At 42.8% G+C, this 6,543-nt stretch overlaps 1 long non-coding RNA gene across 2 annotated transcripts in view; it reads left to right on the top strand.

The window, feature by feature from the left end:
- The window catches only part of LOC112551157, a 16,536-nt gene that overhangs the window by 6,340 nt on the left and 3,653 nt on the right, over positions 1-6,543 (top strand). Inside the window, exon 3 of one of the 2 annotated variants that reach the window (XR_003095349.1) lies at positions 3,227-4,343. The exons of the other annotated variant lie outside the window; for it this stretch is intronic. This is a non-coding gene — a long non-coding RNA (uncharacterized LOC112551157). Of the gene's footprint in view, positions 1-3,226; positions 4,344-6,543 lie in introns of those variants that run through there. 2 annotated transcript variants of the gene reach the window in all.

Here is a 6,543-nt window from a genome sequence, read left to right as displayed (position 1 = left end):
CCCCCGCTCATCGCCTAAGAGGTTAGTGCGGCCATTGGGGGTGCACTGGCGCTCTCAGGGTGTGCACGTGCACCCCTGTGCAGCCCCTATGCATCATCACTGTCCATACCAGCTGTGAAGTGAATGCCCAGAGGAGTTTTCCATCTATTGACTCCTCTGTGAAATCTTATGAAATATGAACTTTCATTTCTACCCAGGAGAACTTTTACAATCTTTTCTCCAATGCCTGATGAAGGGTGTTTGTACCCGAAAGCTTGCAATTAAAGAATTTTTTTTGGCAAAAATTTTGTTGGTCTAATAAAAAATATCATCTGTACTATGAGTCCTGGTTGCCTTTTCCTCTAGACCAATATGGCTACAACCTGGATACCTTCTCCTAGCCATCCCTGCCACTGTATTTTATGAGGGCCTGATCCAGTGTTTGAGATTTAGGTATGTTCTTAAAACACTATAGGCATGTCCACACAAGGACACGTGCATTTTGCGGTGCCTCAAAAGCCAAAATTCATCCCATGCATGTGATTTGGTTCTTTGCACAGCGTATTTGTAGCACAGAGCCAAGTTTAGATACCGATAAATCCCAGTATAAAAAAAAAAAAGCACACCGAAAAAAAGTGGAGCGGTGCATGTGGCAGTAGCATGCATTGCCCAGAGCTGGAACCTGACTGGCCAGCACCACATTCCAGCTACCAGCCAGGCTTGTGTGCCATGGACTGCCACCAGTGAAGCCCTGGGAGGACCCCAGGCCACCAGGTAAGGCTTTTAGGGCCAACCCAGGTACTGGCCCCAGCTTCCCCTAGCCTACCCAGGGCAATTTGCTGCATGCCAGAGCATGTGTGCAGGGGCGTTTCCTGGGGAAAAATAGCAGCGGCACAAATATGCACTCATCTGGATGCTCCCTACCTGATCCAGTTCCACGGGGAATTTAAACTAGCTCCCAGTCAAACTTAAAGAGAAGATAGGCCCTTAGTTGTTCAGACTGGGCAGCTCTGAGCAAGCACAGAAGCAGAATTTTACACACCTAGAGAACTTTAAAGTCAAACAGGGCTGTGCTTATTGAGTTTAGGAGTTTCCCAGTTTAACTAATGGCTTACAGGGACTTTCTGGGTGTGAATTTTGGACTTAGGCACCTAAATTTAACTCCCATATGATTTACTCACTTAAGATCTTTATTGGACTTAGTCTGAAGTGCCTAGGTAGGTATTCATTACTTTTGTCATGTAAAATAAAGGGAGCAAAGGCAATGGCATGTGACTAATTACATGACACACTGCAAATATTGACTAGCAGTAGTAAACATTTGGAGAATTATCCACAACAATTTGAAAATAAGGTATTTATATGATGTATTACAGTTTGAGAATAACATATACATTTACAGAAGTTATGAAAGGCTTACACATTATTTGAAAGCCAAAAAAGCACAACGTCCTGGAATATTTGGTTTGCTGAATATTATTTGACCAGCTCTGCTAATCTTTTCAAACTAAATTTGGAAACCAAAAAATGAGATCCCATGCCAGTGATTTATTTGTCAGATTCTGAGATCTAAACAACATATGCCTCTGAGAACAATTTCTGTGTGTCCCTTTTTGGTGGGAGTGGGTTTGATGTGGATGCAAAGGTCTCCAAACTGGAGCCTCAGGAAATGGCATTTTGTTATTTAGAAAATTATAATACCAGCCACAAAGGAGGTGGAGGAGGGGGAATTCCCTAGTGAAAAACTTACAGCAGGATTACAGAAAGAGAACACAGAGTTGGGGTGAGGGAGCCAAGCAACTGGCTCTCTCCAACTCCCCTCCTTCAAATAAACCAGCAGAATACAGTTGACCCTAATATTGATGATGAAAGGAAGCACTCTGCAGACTTGCAGCTTGCTTCACTCTCAGTGATTTCATTGACCCAGAGATCTGAAATCCATGGCTTGTTCTGACCTGCAGGCCTTTGCTTGTTCAGACAGTTGTAGAATATCTTGGATAGTATCCTAGCCTGCCTTAAAGATTTCACTATGCCAGAGAGCTTGTGCCTTAACTCCTATCTTTGTTTAAGTGCTCTTCCTAGCATTCATTTTTCAGCTACCTGGCTGTATTCAAATACAAGTGCTCAGATTTAACAAATGATTTTAATAAAACTCCCATTCATTTACCACTTCTGAGAGTTCCCCCCTTGCTAAATTAATAATGCACTCGGTATAGTCAATGAGGGAAAAATGTTTTTTGCACCAGGAAAAAATTGGAAGAAAAAGCATTTGTCCAAAATGCAGTTTATTTTGCTGGTACTTTAAGTATTTTAGCTTTCGTTAGAGATGATTGAGTGCTGTCACTCAAATTAGAAATGACCCATGAAGGACTGACCACCACTCTGCATTCATTTTCTTGGAATTTGAAGAAATAAAATATCTTTTGGTATACCTTTGGAACTGCTATCTGTGGGTGAAAATGTGCAGAAAGGATGTAAAAGACACCCACATATAAAATGAGGAGATATACAGCAGTCCTTATTTGACCTATGTTTCAACAAGAAGTATCAAGATTTATAGAAAGCAGCATATATATTTCGGGCTGAAGCCTACTTCATCTTATTCATGCAAAAGGAAGATATGAATCAGATTTAAAGGCCAAGGACTTACTATCTCAGATACTATGATGATAAGCATGGTATAATGAATCAGATATATTAATTCAGGGCTGTCTGACTGGCAGCCCATGAGCCACGTGCAGCCCACAAGGGGTTAAGTTGTGGAGTTCCTGGCACAAAAGTAGAAATGAAGTAGCAGAAGTGTCCATGTGGCAGGCAGCAAACTGGCTCATAGCATGCTGTCCCCTCTGGTATGGTCCCAGGACATGTGCCTCCCTCACCACCCCACCCCCACCCCCCAGAGGTTTAAAAGGTTTAAAAGTCCTGTACTAATTAATGCAGAGCGATCTCTTAAAAACAGCTGGTGACATCTCAGCTGGAGTAAACTGATACAATTCTGCTGTGGATATATGTTGATTAGGATTCATGCCCATGTGCATGTATCTCTTGGTATCTGAAGAAACAAAATACCTTTAGTATACAATGGAACTGTTAGCTGTGTGTGAAAATGTGGATACCTTTACAATATAAGCCCCTTGACACAGAAGCCTCTTTTTTGTGGGTTATGGCAGTATATAAACATCAATAATCATAGCTGCTTAGGTAATATGTGTTCCATGTAACAAATGTATTTTCCCTTGCATTCAAGTTCTCTTTGAAGAAAGATAATACAACAAAGGAAAAATCTGCTGCACTTGCATAAATCCAGGAGAGCTGGGATTTCTACAGCTGGAGTGCTAATATCCAATCCTTCAATGCACAGGGGCCAAACACCGTGCTACTATGCAGCCTTTATTCCAGCCCAGGGGTGGCTAAAACACCTGTAGTCATTTTATACTGGTTCTGTGAGGTCACATGACCACTCCCCTGGCACACCACTGGCTTCATCATCTGGGTCTTCACAGTCATAGATTTTAAGGCTAGAGTGGATTAATGTGATTAAGTCTGACCCTCTACATAACTTGGGCCATAGAATCTTACCCAGTAATAACTGCATCAAGCTCATAAGTTGTGGCTGAGGTGGGGTATATCATTTAAAAAAGCAGTCATTATACACAAATTGATGTGGCTCCAGGATAGAGGCCCTTTTGGACATCACACTAGGGCATGAATGCTCCCATGGAAAGCTGCAGTTCCTCCACACAGCTCCTATTGTGGGCTGAAGTGCTGTGAGGGTCTTGTATTGGCCCTCTGTGCCACGGGTGAATTTCATTCTGTTTGAACAGCATTATTCCTCCAGATCCACAATGAATGAACTTTATCCCTCCTTGCATAAAGCTGGAAAGAACAGGGCTTGTGTGGGACCCGTGCATAACTTAGGCAATGGAATCCACCCTTCAAGCCACACACGCAGAACACTGTATGCAACACTGAACTCTCTGTAGAGGTTCCTGTTCCTGCTTTCATTCCTGTCACTCATTTCACTCTGTAACACTCTGCACCAGAATTTTCAGAGTAGTTTCAAAACTCACTTCTGGGGCAGACATTAGGGCATTGTGGTCTCATCTCACAGTAGTCAGCACACAGCACAGAACCTTTCCACAGAACTGTGGTCCCCACATTATTGAGGATGCTGTCTGAAAACACCAAAGTACAAAAGAAAAAAAAAAGGTTTAACATTGCAGTAACATGCCAGCAAACACAGATTCACAAAAGTTTAGGGCTGAAAGGGACCCTGTGAGATCATTGGGTCCAGCCCCCCTGCTCTGGGCAGGAAAGACTGTTGGGGTCAAATAACCCCAGCAAGGTGTGCGTCCAGTCTCCTTTTGAAAATCTCCAGGGTAGGTGCCTTCACCACCCTCGCTGGGAGTCTATTTTAGAGTCTGATCACATAAACAGTGAAGAAATTTTTCCTTATATCCAGTCTGAAGCTTTCTTCTAGGAGTTTATGACCATTGCACCTGATTCACCCCTGGGGTGCTTTGGCGAATAGCTGTTCACCTAGTCTCTGATGCTCATTGCTGATGTATTTGTAAGCTGCCACCAAATCCCTCAAAGTCTTCTCTTTTCTAGGTTGAACAGTCCTATATCTGTCAGCCTTTATTCATATGGCTTGCTCTTCAGGCATCTAATCATACGTGTGGCTCTTCTCTGGAATCTCTCAAGTTTTTCCACATCTTTCTTGAAGTGTGGTGCCCAGAACCGGATGCAGTACTCCAGCTGCGGCCTCACCAATGCCAAGTAGAATGGGAGAATAACTTCCTTAGTTTTGCTTGAGATGCATCAGTTGACGCATACCAGCATATTGTTTGCTCTGCCAACTGTAGCATCACACTGGTGGCTCATATTCATTTTATGGTCAATTATGACCTCCAGGTCCCTTTCAGATATGGTGCTAGGTAGCGTAGCACCACCGAACCTGTAAGTTTGTTGCAGATTTTTCCTCCCCAGGTGAAGCACTTTACACTTCTCGGTGTTGAACAGCATCTGGTTCTGGTCCACCCATCTAACTAATCTCTCTAGGTCCTCCTGGATCGTCAGCCTACCCTGTGGTGTGGCCACACTTCCCCACAGCTTACTGTCATTGGCAACGTTGCCAGTGTACTTTTCACCCCCATATCCAGATCATTGATAAAAATGTTGAAAAGCACTGGTCCAATTTTGAAAGGATTTTCCAAGCCAGCTATTCAGTTCAATACATTTTCCTCTCCTTATGCTTTGGCACTTGAAGAAAGAGTAGAACTCAAGGGATGAGATGGTATCTAAGGAAATGAGATAGAAAAGCTACAGAAATTGAATTTCCTCACAAAATAATTCCTCTATAAACTGTGTAAACTTTCCTCACTTAAACAAATACTCTAAGGCACAAGGGGTTCTACATTTTCAGTGAAACTCTCATGGTAACCTTTACTGCTATCATGACCATCCAAGAATCTTAGCAAAATACATCACATTTACCCATTGCCTGCTTTCTTGAACCAAGCAAAAGCTAGAAACTACCAAACCCTGCCAAACATTCCCAAAATATCAAAGTGTTTTAAAAAAATCATATGCCTGAATGCAATTAAACTTAAATATATGGAGTAAAGAAATAAGTAAATAAGAAAGATTTAAATAGGCACCAGACACCTCTCTCTCTGTCTCACTGTCTCTGTCTAATCACCTCTGCATGTTGTAATTATGCAAAAAAGATAACACTTGGCAAATAGTTTAAGTACTAGAATGTCAAAATGTAAATAAAAATGCTTAGTTAAGGACAATATGTAGTAATGTGTGTTTAATGCCTAAAGTTTCTTCCATTCTTGCAATATCCCAGGAGGCTGGTAGCAATTTAAATTTATATTTACAGGCCAAAATTTGAGGGCCATGGTCAAATACCAGTCACTGAGAACATAATTTATCTCTATGCTTCATGTTTCAACTAGCCGACAGTGCTTAGACCCATGCTTCAGCTAGCTGACAGTGCTTCAACCCATATAGCACATCTCCCAGATGCGTGACTCAGAGTTTGTGCCCTGGGCAGCAGACTCATACCTGCTAGATTTTGTGCCTAAAGGCACTGGAATGGAGGCAGCAAGAGGGGGCTTGAGGCTCTGGCCGTGCAGAGTGGAGCGTGTCGCTGACCACAGCCAAAGATTTATATGGCAAGCAATGGCGCAAAACCCCTAATTCAGGAGGCTGTGGGGCAAGAAAGGGTTAACCTGACTGTTGGCAGTGACACCTCCTATCACAGCAGCGGCATCTCCCACTTCCCACGGGGACAAAGGGTGATGCTGATGAGAGTACCCCTCTCTCACTCCACTCCATGCAACTGGAGCCTTGAGCCCCCTGGATTCCCTTCTGATGCCCCTCTTTACTGAACACCTGGGGCTTGTGCTGTAGTCATTCATTCTTGGTTATGCTGCTGACTCCTTTATACTCCCGCCCACTGTCTCAATATTTAAACATACATATTTACAGTTGCTAAACAAGAATTAGTGTGTCTAGCTCTAAATACTTGTTATATTTAACCCCCCCCCAAATCAA

The sequence above is a fragment of the Alligator sinensis genome, unplaced genomic scaffold, assembly GCF_000455745.1.
Source record: "Alligator sinensis unplaced genomic scaffold, ASM45574v1 scaffold335_1, whole genome shotgun sequence".
NCBI lineage: Eukaryota > Metazoa > Chordata > Crocodylia > Alligatoridae > Alligator > Alligator sinensis.
Note: the sequence above shows the minus strand (reverse complement) of the source record. Positions and strands in the feature narration are given on the sequence as shown.